A 26310-nucleotide genomic window follows, 5' to 3' on the forward strand; every position below is an offset into this window, starting at 1 on the left:
CAGGTTTCTTTATCAGACTATTTTTTTGCCTGTGACATCTTTAAAGTGCAGCAGTATGATTCAGCTGGTAAATACCTAACTATAAAGGGTTTATTGATGTGTGGATTTTTAGGCTTTTGTGCTGGCTGTTTTTTTAGTTATATATGTTTATATATGTTTTTATTGTAGCCATTTGGCGGGATACAAGTTTTAAAAACAAATAAATTTTAAAAAGTGCTAGTTTATGCACATCTGAAATGTGAATAGCCCTTCTAAAATGACTGCCATAACCAAGTAAAGTGGGTTGGGTGTGGTAGGGTATGAGGACCTTTTTTACCCTATTAACATTTAGCATTAGCTGAGTAAATATTTTTTGTAGATCAACTCCGTTGAGGATAATTTTATAAAGCATTTTCCACCCATAACACCTGTTTGACACACAAAAAGGGTTGTTGTTTTTTTTTTACAAAAAAGCATGACTGAATGTTGTTCCATAAGTACACAAGTCAACAAAGTTCATATTATACTTGTGCTTCACATAGGCGCTCCAGGGGTATAATTTAGATGGAGCAACAGTAAATAGTGATGTAAATGCCAGTTTTGTAAAATATGCATGCATAAAAGATAATTCTATAAAGGGGCACTATTTTTAGGCTCCAAGAACATATCTACTTGGAGCTTATTCTATAAAGAAAAGTAGGCACCTTATTTTCATTATAGAACACTAATGCAATAGGTCAAAAACATGCTTATATTGTAGGCATGATCACCTTTGCCAGCCCTAGAGCTGGTGTGAATGCCCTTGCCAAGATAGTTGAAGAATATGTGTACATTATAGCATTTTATAGTGTACATGTGTAAATGTGCATCCTACTCATGATTTGCTCAAACTCCATCCATTTGAACACTCACCTACAAGGTATGTGCCATTGACTACTGATGCACACTCACAGAATAATGCCTAGCCAGAATATGATCATTTAGGGCTCCTTTTACAAAGAAACTACTGATTAGCCACACGCTGAATGCGAAGAAGCCCATTTAATTCTTCAACTCAACGTGCTATCTTACAGAGAGATCCAACACGAACACACTAGGCATGCTATTTTTCCAGTACAGGCTCCAAAACTTTGGATTTCCCTGCCAAATTCCTTGTCACATTCCCAATCCCTTGACATGTATAAAACCGATCTCAAAACATTTCTTTTCCAAGATGCCTTTTCCATTAATTAATAATCCATATACTCTTAATCCTGAAGCCCATTAAGATCTCTGCAGAGCTGGAAGGCAGTGCAGAATACCTTTCGTTTTTACCTGTTCCCTACTTTACTATCATAAAATGGTGTTCTCCCTTCTTCTCTAATGTGTATAATATGCTTTTGTCCTGAAATTGTTTACCCCTTCTCATTTTAGATTGTACACCGCCTAGATGGAATTTCCTATGAGCGGGATAGAAAGTTTTAATAAACTTGAAACTTCTTTGCATTCAGCGCACGCTAATTGGTAACGCTGCTTTGTAAAAGGAGCCCTTAGACATATACACATATAAATGACTTGAATACCGGCATTTAGGCATGTTCTTGCTACCTAAGTCTAGATGGCTCCTTTTAGAATTACGCCCGAGTATATTTTTTATTTGGAAGAAAACGTAGTCACAATAACTTTAATCATTTCTCCAAGTTTGCTGCTGCTCAGAGCTGGAAACATGGAGCAGGGAGAAGCAGTAGTCTATTTACTTGGTTGGCAGGGCTCAGCATCCCCAACATCAAAGTAAAAGAGAATTCAGGAGGGGGCCCAGGCCTACATTTTGGGAGCCAGTTGTTAAAAAAGTCATGGGAGGGTCTACTTTAACAACTGGCTCTCAAAATTCTTAAAACTTAAAAATGACTCTCGTAAGCCCATGACAGCCCGCTCCAGCACACCACTGCTGCCATCTTTGTTCTCATCTTCTTGTTAACAAGCCTGACACAAAGATCTGTTGCCATTTCAGTGCTTCATTTTATTGTTTTCCATAGTTCATCTAGACCTGCTACTTCTGAAATGGCCTCCTGAATATATTTTGTTTTTGAGAGAGACTTCTTATAAGGATTCTAATATCCTCCTGCTTCTATTTGATTCATAGCTGTTTGACTTAGGTATGCCTGTAACAGAGTATAACCTTTGAATAGCTTTTAACAAGTCTAATAGCTACGTCTTCCTCTTGTGATGGTAGACTGTAGACTACATCTAAATAGAAGCTATCAGAGGGGCTGATATTCAAAGCTATTTAAACCGTTTAAATTGCTTGTCCGGAGCTAACCAGATATCTTCAGTGGCACTTATTCAGAGACTGCTGCTGAATATACCTGGTTAGTGCCTAAGCTGAAACTGGTTATTCTGTAGGCAGTCTGAGATAGAGTTGGCACTTATCTGGTTAAGCGCTGATATTCACCACTTAACTGAATAAGTTAACTGGATAAATAGGACCACATAAAACATTGTTACAGACAATTTGAGCCAATCATGTCTAGTAAGTGTGAGCTAATTTGTGGTTCTCTTCATTGCATGACTGTTTCCGAGAACACAGTAAAGACACTGATAGGAAAACTGTTGAGTGTATTTCAGAAAAAAAGACATAATTGGACTAAAAGTTTTAATTGATGCATGGTAAATGCTGGTACTTTGGAAAACTTTAACAATATGTGCAGGACCTACAGTGGGCAAATCAGCTCCCAAAGAAGCCTGGGGCCTTTTATTGGGTTTAATTTGCCTGGTTTAGTTCTGAATATCGCACTTAAGTGTTATCCGGCTATGTTAACCAGAAATTCAAAGTTGGTACCTAGACTATGGCCGAGCATTGAATATCTGGGAATACTGCTGCCGCTGGCCAAAAAAACACTGACTGTTGTCGGCTGAATATTCACCCCAGAATCTTTATATCTCTTTGAGATAATGAACAGAAACTAAATTGCTCCCTGTGTAAGCCTTCCTCATCCCTGTAGTCAGCTAAGGTAATAAGCTTCTTAATACTGCCTTGGTCTTAAGAATGAAGATGTGGACCTCTGGTAGCCCTCCTGGGAACTGACAATTGTCCTTTTGCAATTCTTTCTGTATGAATGTGCAGCGATTTCAAAACAAAAGTCCAGATGGAAATGGAGTTTGCAACTAGCTGACTATTTTTAAACCAAAACTGAACATAACTTTCCAGTTTGCAGACTGACAAGGGATTTAGATCTTCAAATTATATATAGATGTTCAAATTATATAAAGCTGCTCAAAGGGATTTATGCAGATGATAATTTTTCCAGTATGATTTTACTCCAAACTCTAAGGTTCAATGATTGCATTTCATTTCTTTAATTTACAGTAAGGAATCTTAATGCATTCATATAGCTCGGATCTGCAGCAGAGGTACCTCCAGTCTGTAATAGTCACAGTGAAATGTGAATGTTCCTCCTTTGTTGTTCTATCAGGAACCTGGGATAATTTGAGCAACTTCCATTATATATTTCCAACAAGACACAAGTATGTAGCTTACTGCTATGGAATACATACACAGAGCTGCCACTTAAATAATCCGAACACACACCCTGGCTATTTATTTATTAGGATTTATTTACTGCCTTTTTGAAGGAATTCACTCAAGGAAATGTGCAACACATTCTGCAGAGGAGGCACTTATTCACTTGGAGGGGCATTTTCGAAAGAAACGTCTAAGTCAGAATTTGGATGTTTTTAGACATACTGAGTTCCACCACATTTCGTAGGTTAACTTTGTAAAATCTTTCCAGTTTTGACATATCAATTTTATAGCCACTTGGATCAATATACGTAGTAGTTTAATTATATGTGGTGATAATGTATTGTTAATGCCGAAATCTCCTGCTATTATCGTTTTGTAAGTTAAAGAAATCTAACAGCTAAATACGAAAAAGTAGCAGCAGAGAAATGTGGTTCCTTTATGGCATATAATAAAATTTGGTCTCCGGTGATTAAATATTCATCCAGCTAAGTAATTAATGTACAGGTACTTTACAAACATTGGCATTAATACTATAACATCTGATATGCATGCATACTTCATACGAATATACATATATGTATATATATATAGTCAAAGTACATTGACCTTTCTGTTAACTGTTATTGTCATTGGTACTAAATTTACAATATGTTATAAAATCAATAAAAAACTGATTCAACTAAAAAAAAAGAATTTGGATGTTTTACAAAGACGTCCAAATTGCGAAGCGAGAAGCTGGTCATTTTCGAAAAAGATGGACGTCCTGCGATTTGGACGTTTTGCAATTTGGACATCTTTGATTTTCAGCTATTTTCAAAAAAAAGACAGCCAAGTCCAAAATGTCCAAAGGCAAGCCATTGGGACGTGGGAGGAACCAGCATTTTTAGTAGACGGGTCCCCCTGACGTGTCAGGACAGCAATCGGGCACCCTAGGGGGCACTGCAGTAGACTTCATAAAATGCTCCAAGGTACACAGCTCCCTTACCTTGTGTGCTGAGCCTCCCAACCCCCCCCCCAAACCCCACCCCCCCCCACTACCTCCAACTGTATACTACTACCATAGTCCTTACGGGTGAAGGGGGCAGCTATATGTGGGTACAATAGGTTTCTGGTGGGTTTTGGAGGGCTCACAGTTTCCTGCACAAGTGTAACAGGTAGTGGGGGGATGAGCCTGGGTCCACCTGTCTGAAGTGCACTAAACTACTCCAGGGACCTGCATGCTGCTGTCATGGACCTGAGTATGAAATCTGAGGCTGGCAAGAAATGTTCTTCAACATACTTTTTGGGGGTGGGAAGGGGTTAGTGACCACTGGGGAAGTAAGAGGAGGCCATCCCTGATTCCCTTCAGTGGTCATCTGGTCATTTGGGGCACCTTTTTGTGCCTTATTCGTAAGAAAAACAGATCTAGTTCAAAATGTCCAAGTTTTAGTGCTGGACATTTTTGCTTTGTTCTATTATGACTCAAAGACGTCTAAGTCTTAGGAACGCCCAAGTCCCGCCTTGAACACCACCCCCCCCCCCCCCCCCCCCAATATGCCCCCTTGAGATTTGGATGTTCTTCTGACGGACATCTGAGAAAGACATCCAAAATGTGGTTTTGATTATACCAATTTGGATGTTTCTGTGAGATGGATGTCCAAATGCAGATTTATGTCACTTTTTGGACACCCATCTCTTTCGAAAATGAGCCTGTTGGTATCTCAATGGCTTTTATCTTGTCCCTAGCATATGAGGCATTTTTTGCTACATTTTTTACCTGGCTGTATTATCTTTTCTAAAAAGATTATACCCTGGTATATCTACTTCCCAGGTCTAGTTACCAGTAAACCACAGAGTCAGAACTATGGTGGGGTGACCGGAGCTTCTGCCATGAGTGCTGTACTTTAAACACTATTTTTGGCACTGCTGTGATGGAGAAGAAGGGGAAATTGGAGTGGTGATTAGAAGGTGCTTTTTTTTTTTTTTTTTACAGCATGCTATGAGTGCTGAAATAACTGATTCTGGAGCTGCAGAACCATGATTCTGTTTCTGCAAATGCAACAATATCCTTTTCTGCCACAGAAAAACTAGCTAGATTACATATTCTCATATGTATTTCCTTACACATGGGAATCTGTGCATGTGAGGGAGTGTATAGAAAATTGCCAGTCACCCTTAATAACACTCCCTCACAGGATAACCTTAGGAATAGAGAAGGTGTGGTTCAAGCAAGCAGAGCTACACCCTGCTGAGCCAGGAAGGTAGGGCCCAGAGCACTACAGAATTAAAATCTCCAAGGAGAGAACAGAAAAGGGAGGCCCTGGGAGGAGTTGAGGGAAGATTCCTATGCCTGCCAGCAGTGGGTAAGGGTAGCCTCCATGTCCTCCCAGCAATAGCTGAGGTAAGCCTCCAAACCTGGCCAGCTGTAGCTAGGGATCGCTGAGAAGGAGTTTGAGTACTACAGCCTCCAAGGTAGGACAGGCCTTTATAAACATGAGGAAGAGACTGCTACAACCCATGGTTGTAGTTGACTTGTCATTCCTGTTAGAGACCAGGCCTTTGTGGTAGTTACATCGAAGGATTATTGACTTGACTGCCTGAGTGAGAAAACAGGCTTATGTTATGTAGTGAATCCAACTGCATGAGAGAGTATAATAAAGACTTTTCTTCTTGTTTAAACTGTCTGCTGCCTGTATCTGCACAGATACAGGCAGCAGACAGTTTAAACAAGACTTCATGCCTGGCTGCCACCCACACTCCACACTATCACAGGCAGGTAACTCTCTACAGTGGGCACCAATATTTAGGTGCCATACATGCATGTAAATGATCAGGCTACTGGCATAAATAACCTATCTGTACACTCTCTAGAAATAGGCATTTTTCCCATAGTTTTAAACTGAAACCTTTTCTAGAGGTAGAAACTAAACAGCCAAAAACTCTTGTTCTAAAAGGCACTTATTTTCTGTTCCTTGGCTGCTGGAGAGGTAGCTCATCCAGGGACCTCAATTAAGTGTTAATTAAGGTGTGAGGAAGTAGAATACTTGCATAGGTTGCTGAGTCAATTTCAAAGAGCCTGTTTAAAAAAAGGCCCCTTAGATTCAAAACTATATAAAGAAGAAAGGTCCCACTGAACTTTCTTTCTGAGAAGTTCTGAGAGAAGAGGACATTTCTCTGATAAGTGAACGCTATTTTGCTTTGTGCTTTGGGAACTTAAAGATTGGGGTTTAAATGAGGAATTGTAGGTTCGTGTTAGGCAAAATAAAAATATAAAAAGCAAATTTTATCAACTAATCTCCGTGGAGGAGCATAATTAAATGGGGCGCCCACATTTTCATGAAAGCGTCCTCGCAGAACGGCCCCGCAAAGGGGCGGGGAAACCCGTATTATGAAAACAAGATGGGCGTCCATCTTTCATTTCGATAATACGGTCGAGAACACCCAAATCTCAACATTTAGGTCGACCTTAGAGGTGGTCGACCTAAATGTTGAGATGGGCGACCTTAGAGATAGTCGTCCCTGGTTTTCAGCCATAATGGAAACCAAGGACGCCCATCTCAAAAACGACAAGCCCTTTGGTCGTGGGAGGAGCCAGAATTCGTAGAGAACTGGTCCCCCTCACCAACCGGGCACTCTAGGGGGCACTGAGTGGACTTCACAAATTGCTCCCAGGTGCATAGCTCCCTTACATTGGGTGCTGAGCCTCCCAAACCCCTCCAAAGCCCACTCCCCACAACTGTACACCACTACCATTGCCCTAAGGGGTGAAGGGGGGCACCTACATGTGGGCACAGTGGGTTTTGTGTGGGTTTTGGAGGGCTCACATTTACCACCACAAGTATAACAGGTAAGGGGGGGCGTTGGCCTGGGTCCGCCTGGCTGAAGTGCACTGCACCCACTAAAACTGCTCCAGGGACATGCATACTGCTGTCATGGAGCTGGGTATGACATTTGAGGCTGGCAAAAAATATTTTTAAAGTTTTTTTTTAGAGTGGGAGGGGGTTGGTGACCACTGGGGGAGTAAGGGGAGGTCATCCCTGATTCTCTCCGGTGGTCATCTGGTCAGTTCGGGCACCTTTTCACGACTTAGTCGCAAGAAAAAATGGACCAAGTAAAGTCGGCCAAGTGCTCACCAGGGATGCCCTTCTTTTTTTCATTATCGGCCGAAACACCCATCACTTAATCATGCCACTGTCCCGCTTTTGCTACGGTGCCAACATGGCCCCATGAACATTGGTCATCCCCGCGATGGAAAACAGTTGAGGACACCTAAAATCAGCTTTCGATTATGCCGATTTGGGCGACCCTGAGAGAAGGACGCCATCTCCTGATTTGTGTCAGAAGATGGGCGCCCTTCTCTTTCGAAAATAAACCTGATAGTCTTTCCACTCAGTTTTAAAAACTTTGTACCACAGCATTAACAGATAGAATCTAGCAGGCACTGCAGGATCTAGTTTAGTCTTCCCGCCCACCCCTAGGAGAACTCTTCATTTATAGTCAGTTATTGTAATTAGGGTAACAAGCAAGGAGTGCTCTTACAGAGTTTTAAATATATTTCATTACCGTCTAAGAAGGAAACACTAAATAAGTCATACAATATACTATATAAAATAAAAGACACTTTTATATTAGGCTAATATCCTTAATACTGTAGCAAGTTTTAAATGATTGAAAAACTCTAAAAACACTAAGATGGAGTCAGCAGTCCAACTGCGAGAGGGGTGCTATCCACTCATTTGCATTGAGTGTCACATGTATGATTATCTCCCAGTTGGTGAGATGTCATATGTGTATGCCCGATGCAAACAGCTCCTAGCTCTCAGAGAACGTGTCTGTTCTCTTGAGCCTAGAGTAGCAGACTTAGTGGAGCTGAGGGAGGCAGAGAGGTACATAGAGGAGATCTACAGGGATGTTGTAGAGAAGTCCCACCTGCAGGCTGGTAGCCACTGTGCTACCTTGGAGGATGGAGATCTCCTAGAAGGAAAGCATCACCCTGGTGAAGTAAGAAGTACTCCTGTAACCAGGACCAGCCCACCAGGGGATGTACTATCCTCTCGTACTGGGAAAGAAAGGTTAGGACAGCTGTTGTAGCTGGTGATTTGATCATTAGGCATATAGATAGCTGGGTGGCTGGTATACGTGAGGATCACCTGGTGACTTGCCTGCCGGGTGCGAAGGTGGCGGACCTCACGCGTCACCTAGATAAGATTTTAGATAGTGTTAGGGAGGAGCCAGCTGTCTTGGTACATGTGGGTACCAATGACATAGGAAAATGTGGGAGAGAGGTTCTGGAAGCCAAATTTAGGCTCTTAGGTAGAAAGCTCAAATCCAGATCCTCTAGGCCAGCATTTTCTGAAATTCTACCTGTTCCACGCTGTGAAGAGGAGGGCGAGGGGGGTGAATAAAATGGAAGTGGAAGAGGAAAAAGTGAGGAGGGTCAAGAGAAAAGGGAGACAGAACAGAGCCTTGCCCTTGCTACTTCCCCAGAGAGAGAAAAGAAAAGGGTTTCTCCCCACAGGAAAATGGAGGGGGGAGAAAGACTACACTACCCAGCTGTCCCGGGGAAAACTATTTCCCCCAGCAGCCTCCAGGGGAGAACCTAGACAAGGCTAGGGAGTTGTCTCAAGAGAGTAATCAAGAAAAGGAGGGACAGCTGAAAAGTGGGTGGGACGAGGAGCCCTTGGAGTGGCAAGAGACTGAGGAGAGAGGGAGAGAGGAGAGCCTGGAGGAGCCAATGGACATAGCAGCATGGGCTCAATCAGTAGGGAAAAAGCTGAAACAACAGGTGACCTCTTGGTATTGCAGCTGGGCTGAATGGGGAAAGAAGGGTCATGCGGGAGCAGGGTCAGTGATATTGAAGGTGTGACCCAGAAAGGGGGGACCCTTTGCATTTCCCCAGAGAGAGTTCAGGCTGTTTTTTTGGACCGTGGCTTACTGAACTGTTCAGGGTAAAAAGTGTGTTGTTTTGAGGAGGGATTATTGTTTCCCCTGTGTGGACTGTTCACAGCGAAAGGAAGCTGTTTTTTTTTTAACTGTTTGCCAGTGCACCTGGAGAAGACCAGTAGCAGTGGTTCCTTTTTGTGTTTTTTTTTTTACTGCAATCTGCAGATGCTCTCCCCCCAGAGGGGGGAGGGGAGTACTGAACTGTAGGACTGTTTAAGGTGGAACAAACTGAGTTCTGGAAGCAGTGGGGTTTAGTTGCTTTCACCCTTGCTGTGCTTACGCCCTGAGAAGGGAAAACAGTGGGGCTGTGGTTTTGGTTCCGTTGTGTTTGGAACTGCTGAACTGTGAACTCCCAGGAAATAAAAACTGGCTGATTATCTTTTGGAGTTTTGATTACCTGAAGTCAGGCCCTGTGGATTACAATGGGGCTATGAGGCTAGACAGGAATACTGGTCCCTAGCTGGAGTCTTCAAGGCAGAGCGGCACGGATCATTCACAACGCGCAGGGCCCAAGAGACAGGCAGAGCTCCGGAGTCTCAATGTATGGATGAGATGATGGTGCAGGGAGGAGGGGTTTAGATTTGTTAGGAACTGGGCAACATTCTGGGGAAGGGGGAGCCTATTCCGAAAGGATGGGCTCCACCTTAACCAGGGTGGGACCAGGAGATAGAACACCTTTTAAACTAGAAACGGGGGAAGGTCGACAGTCGCTCAAAAGCACATGGTTCGGGATAAGGTATCTTTCAAAGATATCACCAAGACAGGGAAGATAGGGTATCCTGATAGTGAGGTTGCAAAAGAGACCGTAGTAGATCAGGTGTCCTTAAATAAAAATAAAAATCAGACAAAAGATTGCAAATTAATACTGTCAAGTACTGAGCATGATGTAAATACGAACAACAAACATACTTTGAAATGTCTATATGCGAATGCCAGGAGCCTAAGAAATAAGATGGGAGAGTTAGAATTTAGTGCACTAAATGAAAAATTAGATACAATAGGCATCTCTGAGACCTGGTGGAAGGATGATAACCAGTGGGACACTGTCATACCGGGGTACAAATTATATCGTAGTGATAGGGTGGATCAAGTTGGTGGAGGGGTAGCATTGTATACTAACGAGAGCCTTGAATCAATATGATTGAAAATTCTGCAGGAAACAAAACACTTCTTGGAATCACTGTGGATTGAAATTCCACGTGTAAAGGGGAAAAGGATAGTGATAGGAGTGCACTACTGTCCGCCTGGCCAGGATGAACAGACGGATGCAGAAATGTTAAAGGAAATTAGGGACGCAAACAAACTGGGCAACACAATAATAATGGGTGATTTCAATTACCCTGATATTGACTGGGTAAATGTAACATCGGGACATGCTAGGGAAGTAAATGTCCTTGATGAAATCAAGGACAGCTTTATGGAGCAGCTGGTACAGGAGCTGATGAGAGAAAGAGAAATTCTAGACCTAGTCCTTAGTGAAGCACATCATCTGGTGCGGGAGGTAACGGTGCTGGGGCTGCTTGATTATAGTGATCATAATATGATTGGATTTGATATTAGCTTTGAAGTAAGTATACATAAGAAATCAAATACGTTAGCGTTTAACTTTAAAAAAAAGACTATGATAAAATGAGAAGAATGGTGAAAAAAAAACTTAGCGGAGCGACTGCGAGGGTCAAAAATTTATATCAGGTGTGGATGCTGTTCAAAAACACCATCCTGGAAGTCCAGGCCAAATATATTCCGCGTATTAAAAAAGGAGGACGGAAGACCAAATGACAGCTGGCGTGGTTAAAAACTGAGGTGAAGGAAGCTATTAGAACTAAAAGAAAATTCTTCAGCAAATGGAAGAAGGAACCAAATGAAAATAATAAGAAACAGCATAAGGAATGCCAAGTCAAATGCAAAGCACTGATAAGGAAGGCTAAGAGGGACTTCGAAAAAAAGATTGTGTTGGAGGCAAAAACACATAGTAAAAATTTTTTTAGGTACATTAAAAGCAGGAAGCCAGCAAAAGAATCGGTTGGACTGCTAGATGACAGAGGAGTAAAAGAGGCGATCAGGGAAGACAAAGCCGTAGCGAAGAGATTAAATGAATTATTTGCTTCGGTCTTCACCGAGGAAGATTTGGGTGGGATACCGGTGCCAGAAATGGTATTCAAAGCTGACAAGTCAGAGAAACTTAATGAATTCTCTGTAAACCTGGAGGATGTAATGGGGCAGTTCTACAAACTGAAGAGTAGCAAATCTCCTGGAACGGAAGGTATTTATCCCAGAGTATTGATAGAACTGAAAAATGAGCTTGCGGAGCTATTGTTAGTAATATGTAATTTATCCTTAAAATCGAGCATGGTAGCGGAAGATTGGAGGGTGGCCAATGTAACGCTGATATTTAAAAAAGGTTCCAGAGGAGATACGGGAAATTATAGACCAGTGAGTCTGATGTTGGTGCCGGGCAAAATGGTAGAGACTATAATTAAGAACAAAATGACAGAGCATATTCAAAAGCATGGACTAATGAGACAAAGTCAACATGGATTTAGTGAAGGGAAATCTTGCCTCACCAATCTACTACATTTCTTTGAAGGAGTGAACAAACATGGATAAAGGTGAGCCAGTTGATATTGTATATCTGGATTTTCAGAAGGTGCTTGGAAAAGTACCTCATGAAAGACTCCATAGGAAATTGGAGAGTCATGGGATAGGAGGTAGTGTGCCATTGTGGATTAAAAACTGGTTAAAAGATAGAAAACAGAGAGTATGGTTAAATGTATTCTCAATGGAGAAGGGTAGTTAGTGGGGTTCCCCAGGGGTCTGTGCTGGGACCACTGCTTTTTAACATATTTATAAATGACCTAGAGATGGGAGTAACTAGTGAGGTAATTAAATTTCCTGATGACACAAAGTTATTCAAAGTTGTTAAATCGCGGGAGAATTGTGAAACATTACAAGAGGACCTTACGAGACTAGGAGACTGGGCGTCTAAATGGCAGATGATGTTTAATGTGAGCAAGTGCAAAGTGATGCATATGGGAAAGAGGACTCCAAATTATAGCTATGTCATGCAAGGTTCCACGTTAGGAGTCATGGACCAATAAAAGGGATCTAGGTGTTGTCATTGATGATATGTTGAAACTGTCTGCTCAGTGTGCTGCTGCGGCTAAAAAAGCAAATAGAATGTTAGGTAGTATTAGGAAAGGAATGGAAAACAAAAATGAGGATTTTATAATGCTTTTGTATTGCTCCATGGTGCGACCGCACCTCGAATACTGTGTTTAATTCTGGTTGCCGCACCTCACAAAAAGATATAGTGGAATTAGAAAAGGTGCAGAGAAGGGCGACGAAAATGATAAAGGGGATGGGACGACTTCCCTAGGAGGAGAGGTTAAAGCGGCTAGGGCTCTTCAGCTTGGAGAAAAGGCGGCTGAGGAGAGATATGATAGAGGTGTATAAAATAATGAGTGGAGCTGAACGGGTAGATGTGAAGCGTCTATTTACACTTTCCAAAAATACTAGGACTAGGGAGCATGCGATGAAGCTACAATGTAGTAAATTTAAAATGAATTGGAGAAAATGTTTCTTCACTCAACGTGTAATTAAACTCCGGAATTCATTGTCATAGAATGTGGTAAAGGCGGTTAGCTTAGCGGAATTTAAAAAGAGGTTTGGACAGCTTCCTAAAGGAAAAGTCCATAGACCATTATTAAATGAACTTGGGGAAAATCCACTATTTCTGGGATAAGCAGTATAAAATGTTTTATACTTTTTGGGGATCTTGCCAAGTATTTGTGACCTGGATTGGCCACTGTTGGAAACAGGATGCTGGGCTTGATGGACCTTTGGTCTTTCCCAGTATGGCAATACTTATGTACTTATGTACACATATGTATGCAAATGCCAATATTCTAGCTATGCACTATTCTATAACATGGTAATTGATGGCATATAGTTGAAAGTGAGCGGAGTCTGGTCTAAGCATGGGAGAGGTGCACAGTTATGCATGTAAATACGCATGTATTTCAGTTATTTAGTCATAAGCATTTATAACAGCTCTATGGCTGGCTTAAGTGCTCATGTCTATATTATGGGTGCATATTTTACCTCTTATGCTAGTATTCTAAAAGAAAGTAGACACCTACTTTCTGTTATAGAATAGCTGCCTAAATACAGGTGTACTGTTAAAAAATTGTCCTCTTTGTGCTCTCTTTTCTTGAGCTAACATGCAAAATTTCCATAAATGATGATATACATGAACTTTCAAGCCACAGTTAATAATATAAAAACAGTCTTAATGGCTTTCACATATCTATTTCTTTAGAAAGATCTTGTGTCGACCCAATGAAAAGGTATTAAAATCTGCAAAGACTCCATTTATTTTCTCAGGACATATGGCTACAAGACCCCTCCCCCCTCCCTTCACTAAACCTACTAACATTGTATTTCTATTTCAATTATTTTGTTTAATAAAATTCTAGATGTATCTACAGACAGTTTTTTTTTTTGCCAAGTCCCAGATGGCTCGATAGACAAACCAAAGACAAGTACTAAAATGCTGAGAAAGAAAGGAGGATAAAAGAAAAAAAAATATTGTAAGCAAAGACTGCAAGAGGGATCAGAGAGTAATGGAGTCTTAGTACAAGAAGGACATGTATCAAATCTAGTCAGGCAGTTATCTTACATTCATACAAGATTCATACAGACTTCAGGCTACTGTTTCTTCCACCCCCCCCCCCCCCTCATCTTTTTATGAACATCTGATCAAAGTGAAATGCTGTAGCACCATCAGACATTCAATGGGTATCACTGAGAGATCTTACCTCAAAGTTTTGTAAGATTTCTCAATCATCAGCACAATAAATTTGAAGATTTGACGTTTACAAAATGATTTTTCTGTTCAAAACCACATAGATGAGTTCATAACACTAGTACCACCCTGGGGAAAAGAGCAAAGATCCTAAAAGCTGTCTTGAACTTTTCTTTCCACTGCTGAATAAAACTTGTAGAAATGTGGTTTGAAAAACTGAGCTCCTTTCCCACCCAAGTCCATGTCTTTATATCTGTACATTTTGTAGTTCTGTGATTTCTCTAGCAAAGTAATCAAGTAGTAAAGGGAAGGCTGAACTTTATTGTATTTGGGGTTATTTGAAAAGGCAACTGAAATGGACAACTGTCTAAATCACTGGCACACTGCACTGCTGCCCATAGCCTGGGCCCTGTTTTCTGAAGGGGATGTATCAACTCCAGAGAATCCCCCTTCCCCTGTCTAGTGGCATCATGAAAGGGGGACTATCACAACCCCACAGGCATTCAGAATGCATCACAATAATTCCCCACCACCACCTCCCCGGGATGTTTTGGGAGCCGATATGCCCAACATATGTCCTGCATATATTGTTCAAGTTTTCCATAGTATCAGTACTTACTATATGTCCACTAAAACGTTTAGTCAAATTACATCATTTTTTTCTGAAATACACTAGACAATTTTCCTATGAATGTCTTTACTGTGTTCTTCTAAACAGTCATGCAAGCAAGAGAACCTCAAATCAGCTAAAACACTTAAAATACTGATGGTGTGCCTTGGCAATTTTAGCACCTTGTCAGTGTGCCGTGAGTTGAAAAAGGTTGACATCACTGCCTTAGACAGTCTATAATTCAGGATATTCACAATAAATATGGATGAGAGATATTTGCATGTACTGCCTCTACTGTATGCAAATCTATTTTATACATTTTTATTGTGCATATCCTGAAAACCAGATTGGTGAGGAGCTACTACAGGAATGGTTGAGAAATATTGGTCTATGATCTGACACTTGAGGAAATAATTCTATAAAGTGAGAACCAACATGTAAAAGCCAATTCCATGTGAACATGTTTAAAATAAATGTTATTCTTAAAATATTTGTTTAACTTACTAAGGGCCTCGTTTACAAAGCCGCACTACCAATTCTTAGTACGACAAATGAGAAAAAGCCCATTCAATTCCTTTGGGCTTTCTCTCATTTGCTGCACGGGAATTGCTAGCGCAGCTTTGTAAAGAAAGCTCATAGTGCATATTTTGCAGGTAAGTGTATACACAGGTGTAATCTAGGTGAAGTGCCTTCACCTATCCTCTTTCTCTCCATGTGCCCCCCTATGCTTTCACCTATTCTCTCTCTCTCCATGTGCCCCCTATGCCTTCATTCGTTCTTTTTCTATGTACCCTGTACCTTCAGTCATTCTCTCATGTGCCCCGCTGTCTTCACCCATTCTCTCTCTCTCTCTCTCCATGTGCTCCCTGTGCCTTCATCCATTCTCTCTCTCTCAAATGTGCCTCCCCTCCCACATTCTCTCAATTCCTCCCTCCCTCCTTCCCTCCCTTACTTACTAGCCCACCTGCCATCTCTCCCAGACCACCAGCGGCTCTCCCCTCCCTTCACCATTTACCTTATTTGTAGTAAGTCTTTTCCCTGCAGCGGCAGCATATTGAAATGCTGCTAGGCCAGTACTGGCCTTTTTCTTCTTACCCAGCGCCCCCTTCTGAAAACAAGAAGTTGCATCAGAAGGTGGCGGGATGGGTCAGAAGGAAAGGTCTGATGCAGGCCAAGGCAGCATTTCAATATGCTGCCGCTGCAGGGCAAAGATTTACTGCAAATAACAAGATAAACCAGGAGGGGAGGGAAGGAGAGAGGAGAGCCACAGGCGGTCTGGAAGGGGAAGAACAGATGCCAGACCAGAGGAGGGAGAGAGGGCAATCATTAATCTTGATTACATTTTTTAATCGAGATTACTGGTTTACGCGTTAATCGTGGAGTTAATCACATTTAACGTGCAGCCCTAATAAATTAAAAAAATTACCCTGTATGGGGGCAATTCTGGAACTGGGTGCCTCCATTTAGGCGACCTGATGCCTTCCTTCCTTATTTGATCAGTTGAGTATGGCTCTTGGTCAGTGTTCGCCTGATGCCACTCACTATAGAAACCTATTCTTTAATGGCAACTGAGTGCCCAGATTCCATTATAGAATACTAGTATAACCTGTAATGGCATGTTTAATATTTATATGCCTATATCTATACCTAAATGCAGCAGAGAAATTCATAATTTACAGTACAGCATCAAGAAATCATCTCTTGCCACAGTGGTTTATGCCATAATAACATCAAGGTTAGATTACTGTAATGCATTGTACATTGCTTTGACTACAAAGGATTTGCAGCAGCCCCAGTCAATTCAGAATGTTGCAGAATGATTGATAGAAGCTTGTGACATGATCGCATGACACCATTCCTGCAAATATTTCACAGGTTACCAGTACAAAATAGGACTAAACTCTATCTCCCCCCCCCCCCCCCCCGATATTCAGCGCTATTTAACTGGCCAAAACAGCTGCTGATCAGTTAAATAGTGCTTAACTGGCTATCTGCTGATACTCAGCAGGGGATAACTAGCTATCCCCCACTGAATATTCCTGGTTGGCTAGCAGATAGCTGGTTATATAACCCGATATAACAGACTATCTGCCGATTTTCAGCTCCACTTTAGCAGCTATATTTGACCACATGAATATCTTTGGTTGGTTAGAAGATAACCGGTTAAGTCTGAAAATCAACATAGCCGGTTATCTCTTAACCAGCCAAAAATAAACCAAATATTCACCTGAAATGGCCCAGCATTGAATATCCACAGGGCTAGCTCCCGGAGTCTGAATATTAGCCCCTACATCTGATCTTCAAGGCCTTAAACCAAATGGGCCAGAGTATTTGGAGGTAAATAGAAAGCGACCATATTCTTCAAGGTCACTAAGGTCCTGCCGAGTAATATCCCTAACCATACCCTCTCCAAAGGAAATCATGTAGTGTAACACCTGCCAATGAGCATTCTCTAGAGTAGCCCCCATACTCTGGAAAATTCTCCAAGCTCTACTTAACACAAGACTATCTCTACTTCAGGAAGCAGGCATAAGCTTGGCTCTTCATCCAACTCTTTAATAGAAGAAGCAACTAACTAGCTAGTCACATACATAAGGTCTAACACCAGGTATACATACTTTAGCAGGATTTGCTTACCCACTCTCACACTAGCTGAGATCATTTTCATGTACCTTTTCTGACTCCATGTGCAATTTTTCCTTAAGTTAGCCTCCCTCATTTTGTATCTAACCCATATCACTGTCTTATCTGTCCACATGTTCCACCTCTACTTAGACCCTAAGTTGTCTATTAAGATGTTTTAATGCATATTGTGTAGACATTATAAGTAGCATACTATGCCTTAATGGACCTTATTCTATAAAGGTTATGCTCCTAAATTTATGTTCCTAAAATTTATGCTCCTAAATTACAAGCCTAATTTCTGTTCCAAAATAGATTTGGCTCATAATTTAGGAGCATAAATTTAGAAGCATTAATTTTAGGAGCATAAATTTAGGAGCATAACCTTTATAGAATAAAGCCCAATGTGTACTGTTATTTGAACATGTTTACTGCTCTGTATATTGCCTTTGTCTGGCTTATTCTTGTACACTGCCGTGGGTGAATTTCTTCAAAAATCCTAATAATTAAATATTTATTTTTGTTACATTTGTACCACGTGCTTTCCCACTCATGGCAGGCTCAATGTGGCTTACATGGGGCAATGGAGGGTTAAGTGACTTGCCCAGAGTCACAAGGAGCTGCCTGTGCCTGAAGTGGGAATTGAACTCAGTTCCTCAGGACCAAAGTTCACCACCCTAACCACTAGGCCACCATGCATGTAAGTGGGAGCCCCACCCATGTGCACACCCCTTGCATTTACATGCAATGTTAAGTCTGACACACCATTACACAATAGTGCTTAAGTGCCCTGCTGGTACTTTCACGAGTATGTGTATGTACCCAGATTCAGAATTGTCCCCTGTCTGTGGTGCAGATCTGAACAAAGAAGAAGAACCCCAGCGCTTGGACACCAGAGCAGTCTATGGAAGGGGAAGAACAGAGAAAATTGGCCTCCACACAACCATTATCTTGGCCCCAAATGCCATCAGCAATAAAATTTTGTAGTGCAAATTTCTTTGATAGGGAAGGAATCACTGCAAAATGGCTCTGAAAGCAACAGTATTAGAAGTGACTATACAGTGTGACTTGACCTTGAAGAAAGAAAATGAAACATGTCTTTCTGCTCCCCAGAAGTTGTGTTTGGAGCTGAGCATTAATTATAAGGAAAGGTCAAGGAAGGACATGCATGGAGAGCAATAAAAGTGAACTTCACAAGCCCTCTAGAAGCAATAAGTAGTGACAGCAGACTGAATCTAATTCTAACCAGTATCATGTGTCTCAGTCAAAATCCTGCAATTTCATTGTGTTATTGAGAGGCAAATGCAGCAGCATGTTCGTTCAGCTCAGCTGGCACATGTGCACGGCAAGCTTGATTTTCCAGGGTCATTTGAGAGTTGGTATCACTGAACAGCAGACTGTCTTTATGGAGCTTTTGGGTAGAAATGGGATTAGAGAGAGCTCCCTGCCATTATCTCTTCCTAAAACATAAGCACCCTTACAAATATCACTGCTTTAGATTTTTCATTATGTGCTCACAATCCTGCTAGAGAAATTGATATGTACCCCTTCAGGCACCTCTTTTTTGATAAGAGTGGTGTTGTGCACTGAGCAGGTTGATTGAGTGAACTGTGAAATGATACTGGTGAAAATGCAGAGGGTGAAAGAGCTGTGGACTGGGGAAGTGCCTGTAGTCTTATGCTTAAATCATTCCTGGTTCTCTCCATTAACTAGAAAAATTTACCCTATGGGCTCTAACGCTTAGCATTTGTTCTGCTGGTAACATTTAAGGAAATCAGAACATTAATTTAACATGCAGTGCTAGACTACAATAGCATAGCAAAACTATAGTGCCTGAATGTTACAGAAGAGTCTAGGTTACAAAATAGCCAATTATAATAATAATAGTAAATTAACCCATAAAGAAACAAACTTACAAAAGGATTTCCATGAATAAAAGAGCAACTACCCATAGAGAAATTCCCTTTGAAAACTGTCCCTCCCACAGCAAGGAAAAGGAGTAGGGTTGGCACAGAGTTATAGTAGCCCAGTAAAGTACCTTCAAAGCAAGAAAAGTAAAAAATGCCCAAGAGGCCAGCCCAGCATAGCGTTTTCAAAAGAAAATTCCTCTTAAAATCATTTGTACTACTTGATTTCAAGACTATCCATGGGGGATATTCTGAAAAACAGATCTGTTTGTAGCAGGTGAGGATTGGGAAGGTCTCTATCCCTTGGCATAGGCTTGCTTAATTAAATTGGCCAGATAGAATTAGCAGGTGTTAAAGGATCAGTGCTCCAGTGGCCTTCAAGATAATCAATTCCTGTTTCCTAACAATTCAGGATAAAAGAAACACACATATACTAAAGTTTCTCTTCCATTTTTTCTCTGTGGGGAATATGCTTAGTACATGGGGCCTAGAGTCACAAAAATTCCCCATAAAGCATCAGTACTACTACAGCAAACTAAAAGTACCTTGTCACACAGATAATAACAGCATTTGCTATTCTGCATCATATTTTCATGCATTCAAATACATGTCCTTTTAGAGATCTAAAGACTCAATTTTACTACTAGGATTAAAAGAGGACTACAAAATCACAAAAAAGAGCATAAGAACAATACCCATATTGGGTCAGACCAATGGTTCATCTAGCCCAGTATACTGCTTCCAACAGTGGCCAACTCAGGTCACAAGTACCTGACAGAATCCCAATAATAGTAAGATATGTGCTACTGATCCTAGAGACAAGAAGTGGCTTTTCTCCACATCTATCTCAATAGTAAACTATAGACTTTTCTTCCACAAACTTGTCCAAACCTTTTTTAAACCACTGATACCACATCCTCTACCAATGAGTTCCAGAGCTTAACTAGTCATTGAATAAAAAATACATTTCCTCCTGTTCATTTTAAAAGTAGTCCAACAAAACAAACCCAAAGGTAAAGGTAAAAAAAACCCCCTATGTATAGTTCAAGCAGAAAACCAAAAAGTAGGGGTGAACCAAAAGATCTTCACAGCCAGAAGTGCATAATAATAGCAACTTTATTCAGCACCACACATGTATTTGACACAACAACGGGGCCGTGTTTAGACGGAACAACCGTCTGCTTCAGGGGTCTGACACTTACAGCTTGAAATCACAAAATGGTAGGTGCAAAATGATACAGTTGATAATAAATAAGCCGCTAAGATTCAGTAAAAACTAGTCAGAAGCCGTCAAGCCCGCCAAAAAACAAGGATAAGGAACAAGTTACCAGAGAACATGTTCTTGCAAGTCTCATTCAAATCAGTGGAAGTCTGTTGTTACATAAAGGTCTATGAAGATCCACTTAAGAGTTTGAGTTCTACAAATTCATTCTGGATTTCCTTTGCTGTCAGTTTCTTTAGAAAAGATTTATGAATCAATTGAACACACTCATAAAATATTTGAAAGTGCAATAAATTTGCATAAAATAAATTTGCTATTACACCAGCATCAAAAAACAAAACAGCACCAAGGATCCAAAGAACCAGAGGTAGCTTGAATAGAGTTATTCAATGTAGAAATTACACCTGGTGTGGCCATGTTTCACCCAAATGGACTGCATCAGGGTTATATAACATCTATGTAACTGTGGTAATGTGGTAAAGGGTGTGGCCTGGATTGGGCACAAACTCAATCAGACACACAGGGTCTGCAAGAAAAAGGGAAAATATTTTATTTGACACACTAGTTGCCCCCTGTTATTCACAGGCGTTCATCCAGCACGTCCAGTCTCTAATTAGGGCTAGCTCCTAGCCTAGCCCAACACATTGTCTATTCACATCAAAACAAGTACTGTTTGAACGTAACTCAGGGTGTTTCCTACCTCTCTGGTGTCAGGCCCTCCCTCCCTCCCTCTCTCTGGTGCCAGCCCCCCCCCCCCCCCCTCTCTGGTGTCTGAGCGTTACTGTGCAGGACGCTGAGCTCTGGCTATGCTTCAAGGAACTGACCAATTCTATTTAATAGAATGCACCTCCAACATTCTGAAGCCGAGAAACCTCATGTGGTTGGTCACTTCTGCTTGTGACGAACCCGGAAGTACGTGATGTCAATTCAGGAGATAGATACAGAGGAATGCCTCAGCCATGCAGTCAGCTTCAGAATGTTGGAGGTGCGTTTTATTATATAGGATAAGCTTATTACTAATGTATAACACTTAGAACAGAAATTTGTTAAAGAGCTGCTTGTGTGTGTGTGTGTGTGAGAATATGTGTCTGTCTTTTTGTCAGTGGCTGAGGAGCGGGGTGTGTGTGGAATGGCTAACTGAGCATGAATGTCTGTAGGTATAAAGGCGTGTGTGTATGTGTATCCTATGTCTGAGCGTTACTGTGCAGGACGCTGAGCTCTGGCTATGCTTCAAGGAACTGACCAATTCTATTTAATAGAATGCACCTCCAACATTCTGAAGCCGAGAAACCTCATGTGGTTGGTCACTTCTGCTTGTGACGAACCCGGAAGTACGTGATGTCAATTCAGGAGATAGATACAGAGGAATGCCTCAGCCATGCAGTCAGCTTCAGAATGTTGGAGGTGCGTTTTATTATATAGGATAAGCTTATTACTAATGTATAACACTTAGAACAGAAATTTGTTAAAGAGCTGCTTGTGTGTGTGTGTGTGTGAGAATATGTGTCTGTCTTTTTGTCAGTGGCTGAGGAGCGGGGTGTGTGTGGAATGGCTAACTGAGCATGAATGTCTGTAGGTATAAAGGCGTGTGTGTGTGTGTATCCTATGTGTGAATGTTTATATATGTCCTCTGTGTATGTTTATATAGCTGAATTATCTTTTACCAGCACTTTTCTGTGTCATAATTTGGTTTATTTGATCCGATGTATCCTGATTACCAAGGAGGTATGAATTCTTTTGAAAGCCCAATTCTTGGAGAGAAGCTGTCTGGTTTATTTTGTTGCTCTTGAGCACTGGTCGTAAAACATGCAATCTAAGATAGACATCCAGTCTACCTACACTGACATCACCAAGGATCAGACTTGTAATATTTCCCAAAGGCCTTTGGCTAACACTCTGGGTAGACCTTGATGCCACCTTTAGGCCAACTTACAGGTTAGGCCCTGAACAGCACCATGTCATGCTGAAAATTTGCTTCCTTTTCTTCAAGTTAAACAATGCCACTGAAATCCTTGGCTGTCTAACAAGATGGAATTAAGGGAGCAATTCAATAACTGAGCATCTCCATGTAGGATTTCCAAGGACAAATGGTGAAAGCCTATTCTATAACGGCACCTGGGCCCTAGACTCCTTTATGGAATACCAACATAACCGGTATCAGTGTGTGTTATATTTACACAAGGCTTTTTTTGAGGGAGTACTTGGGGGTACTGAGTACCAGCACCTTTTCTATTGTCTGGTAAAATTGACCCATGGACCTCAAGTTTTAATGACAGAGCTCAGGCTCTACACACCAATTCTGCCTTGTTTTAGATTCTGTGACTGGTTGTAGGGGGCCTGGGTATTGTGGGGTGGGTCCCTCAGTGATCACCTCACTCCTGAAGGGTGGCCTGGCATTTGAGTACCGGCACCTTTTTTGCTGGAAAAACCACACTGTAGCAGTTATGCCAGTCATAGAGCTGGTGTATGTGAGCAGTTAAACGCAGCAGGCATTTGTGTAACTTACAGTATTCTGTAACTTGCATGCTTAAGCAGTAGACCTGCCCACTGCCCACTCATGACCCACCCATATGTATACTCCTTGCATTTAGGCACTATGATGCCAATGCACAAATGTCACCGTTAAATACGGCAGTTGAGGGTTAACTTACCAACTCCAAAACAGAGACCGATGCACAAAGGGGCGGCATGCAAATGAGATGCACAGAAATTTAATGGTGACTTTCGTGCATTGGCCCCTGGAAGCACCTATCACATGCGCAGAACAGTTGTTTCCAGGACACGGGGTGGGGGGAGGGAAGGGGGAGAGAGCTCCTGCACACATGAAACGTAAATGACACTAACACATTTTATAGACAACAGCCAGATTAATCTGTTGGATCATTAAGCTTACCAAAACTGTCATCTGAATACAAATTTTAAAGCATTACAGGGATTACTGGATTCATTCCCCAAGAAGGTAAAGTTCACCAGAGTGCCATAAGGAGTGTACGGCTCCCTGTATCAGGTCGGAGGGTGATTGGGAGTCAGATGCTGAAGAGAGAGGGAACTGGACAGGGGGTTAGCTGCGGAGCTGCCAGTGTGGATGAGGAGGGCTCCTGATCTGCTGTAAATTCTAGCACGTTAAAGGTAGGCGCTCCTTTTTGTGCATCACACAGAATGCTCATTATAATACTAATCTCCCTCTACACTCCTCCAAGGTCACTAAGTTCCTCCCAAGGAGTATCCCTAACCACATCCTCTCTAAAGGATGTCACACAATGTGATACCCACAAGCGAGCCTTCTCAAGAGTAGCCCCCACACTCTGGAATGCACTCCATGAAAGGCTTAACTTAAAACAAAACTATACCTACTTTAGGAAGCAGGTGAAAGCTTGGCTCTTCAACCAGGCCTTTAATGTTAGAAGTAACCAGCTTGCTAGTCTCTCTCTCTCTCTTTCTCTCTCTCACATACACACAAGATAATATTCAAGCACCGTTCTGACCTCATTTGCAACTTTCTTTAAAATAGTGCCTTATTTTCTTACACCTGTTGCTCTATCTTATCTATCTATATGTTCCATTTTTGCTTACATCCTATGCTGTCTATTAAAATGTTTTATTGCGTATTGTGTTGACATTGTAATGTAGCAAACTATGCCATATTTTGTAGTGTTGTTTGAATATTTTTACTTCTGTAATTCTGTATTGCATACGTTTGACCTATTTTTGCTGTACATAGCCTTGAGTGAATTCCTCCAAAATGGCGGTAAATAATCCTAATAAATAAATAAATAAAACAATAAGCTCATTGTAATACATTTGCATAGGATTCTCAGTAGCTACTATGGCACATAATTAAAGCCACACAAAACCCCTTTGCATATTAGACGTTACAACACGCTTGCTTTCAACTGGCTACAACCGGTCTAAATCAAATGTTGCAACCTCTTTCAATTCCCATCAGACTAGTCACAATGGGAAGGAGGGAGGGAAGAGAGAGGGAGAAATGTTGGACTCCCAGGCAGAAGAGAAGGAGGGAGAGAGAGAGAGAGGGAGGGAGAGATTGCTGGAAAACAGGAGGTAGAGAGGGAACAGAGAAGTAGAGATGTTGGACCCCAGAGTGGGATGGAAGGGAGGGGAGGGAGGGAGGGAGTAAGGGAGAGATACTGGACCACAGGAGGTAGAGAGAGAAGATAGAGGGAGAGATGTTGGATCCAGAGTGGATGGGAGAGATAGATGCTGGACAATGGGAGGGAGGACGGGAAGAGAGAAGGAGAAATTTTAAACCTCTAGACAGAAAGGAGGGAGGGATGAAAGGAGGGAAGAGAGAGGGAGAGATCTTTGGGAATCATGAGGGATGGAAGAATAGAAGAAAAGAGAGGGAGAGATGCTGGACCATAAGGGGGGATGGAAGAACAGAAGGAAAGAGAGGGAGAGATGGTGGACTATAGAGGTGGGCAGGATGGAAGAGAGATGGGTCAGAGATGCTGGGATGGAGGAAAGGAGGCAGGGATGCCAGGCTGCAAAGGCAAGGGAAGGAGAGTAGAGGGAGGAAGACACTGGAAATGGTGGAACCATGCGGAGAGGCCAAGCAGGATGGCGGCAAGGAGATGAATGAGAGGATACTGAGTACAGAAATAGATATATGGTGATGGGGAATAGATGAAAGACAAAGGGAATAGGAGCTGGGGAAGGAATGGAATGGGAAATGGTAGAGCCAGGGCATGAGAGGAGAGGGAAAATGAATAGGTAACTGAAAAAAGTAAAAAAAAAAAAAAAGAAGAAGAGTGAGAAAAAGGGTTAAATTTGAATGGACAGAGAGGCATTAAAAAAAGGAGGAAAGAGCTAAAAGGGAAAAATCAGTGCTAGAGATAGGTATAGTGAGGGAATGAAACAAGACAAGAGAGAAGAGCAAAGACATATGGTCAGCAGCCACAGCAAAGAGAATTAGCAGAAGACATACAGGAAAGCAGAAGAGAGAAACTGGGACCCCATTTCTTTGAAGGGGTAAACAAAATGTGGACAAAGATGAGACGGTTGATATTGTGTATCCAGATTTTCAGAAGGCGTCTAAATGGCAGATGACGATTAATGTGAACAAGTGCAAAGTGATGCATGTGGGAAAGAGGAACCCAAACTATAACTACGTCATGCAAGGTTCAGCGTTGGGAGTCACGGACCGAAAAAGGGATCTAGGTGTCGTCATTGATGATACGTTGAAAACTTCTGCTCAATGTGCTGCTGCGGCTAGGAAAGCAAATAGAATGTTGGGTATCATTAGGAAAGAGATTGAAAACAAAAATAAGGATATTATTCTGCAGTTGTATCGCTCCATGGTGCGACCGCACCTCGAGTATTGTGTTCAATTCTGGTCGCCGCACCTCAAAAAAGACATAGTGGAATTGGAAAAGGTGCAGAGAAGGGCGACAAAGATGATACAGGGGATGGGACAACTTCCCTATCAGGATAGGCTGAAGAGGCTAGAGCTCTTCAGCTTGGAGAAAAGGAGGCTGAGGGGAGATATGATAGAGGTCTATAAGATAATGAGTGGAATGGAACGGGTCGATGTGCAGCATCTGTTTACACTTTCCAAAAATACTAGGACAAGGGGCATGCAATGAAGCTGCAGTGTGGTAAATTTAAAACGAATCGGAGGAAATGTTTCTTCATTCAACGCGTAGTTAAATTCTGGAATTCGCTGTCGGAAAAGGTGGTTAAGGCGGTTAACTTAGCGGACTTCAAAAAAGGGTTGGACGGCTT

General features: G+C 41.7%; 1 protein-coding gene across 1 annotated transcript in view; it reads right to left on the bottom strand.

Annotated features, from left to right (window-relative positions):
• The window catches only part of ASTN2 (astrotactin 2), a 1362231-nt gene that overhangs the window by 1159647 nt on the left and 176274 nt on the right, over positions 1–26310 (bottom strand). The gene's annotated exons all lie outside the window — the stretch shown is intronic.

This window comes from Microcaecilia unicolor, chromosome 6 (genome assembly GCF_901765095.1).
Source record: "Microcaecilia unicolor chromosome 6, aMicUni1.1, whole genome shotgun sequence".
In the NCBI taxonomy this organism is placed as follows: Eukaryota; Metazoa; Chordata; class Amphibia; order Gymnophiona; family Siphonopidae; genus Microcaecilia; species Microcaecilia unicolor.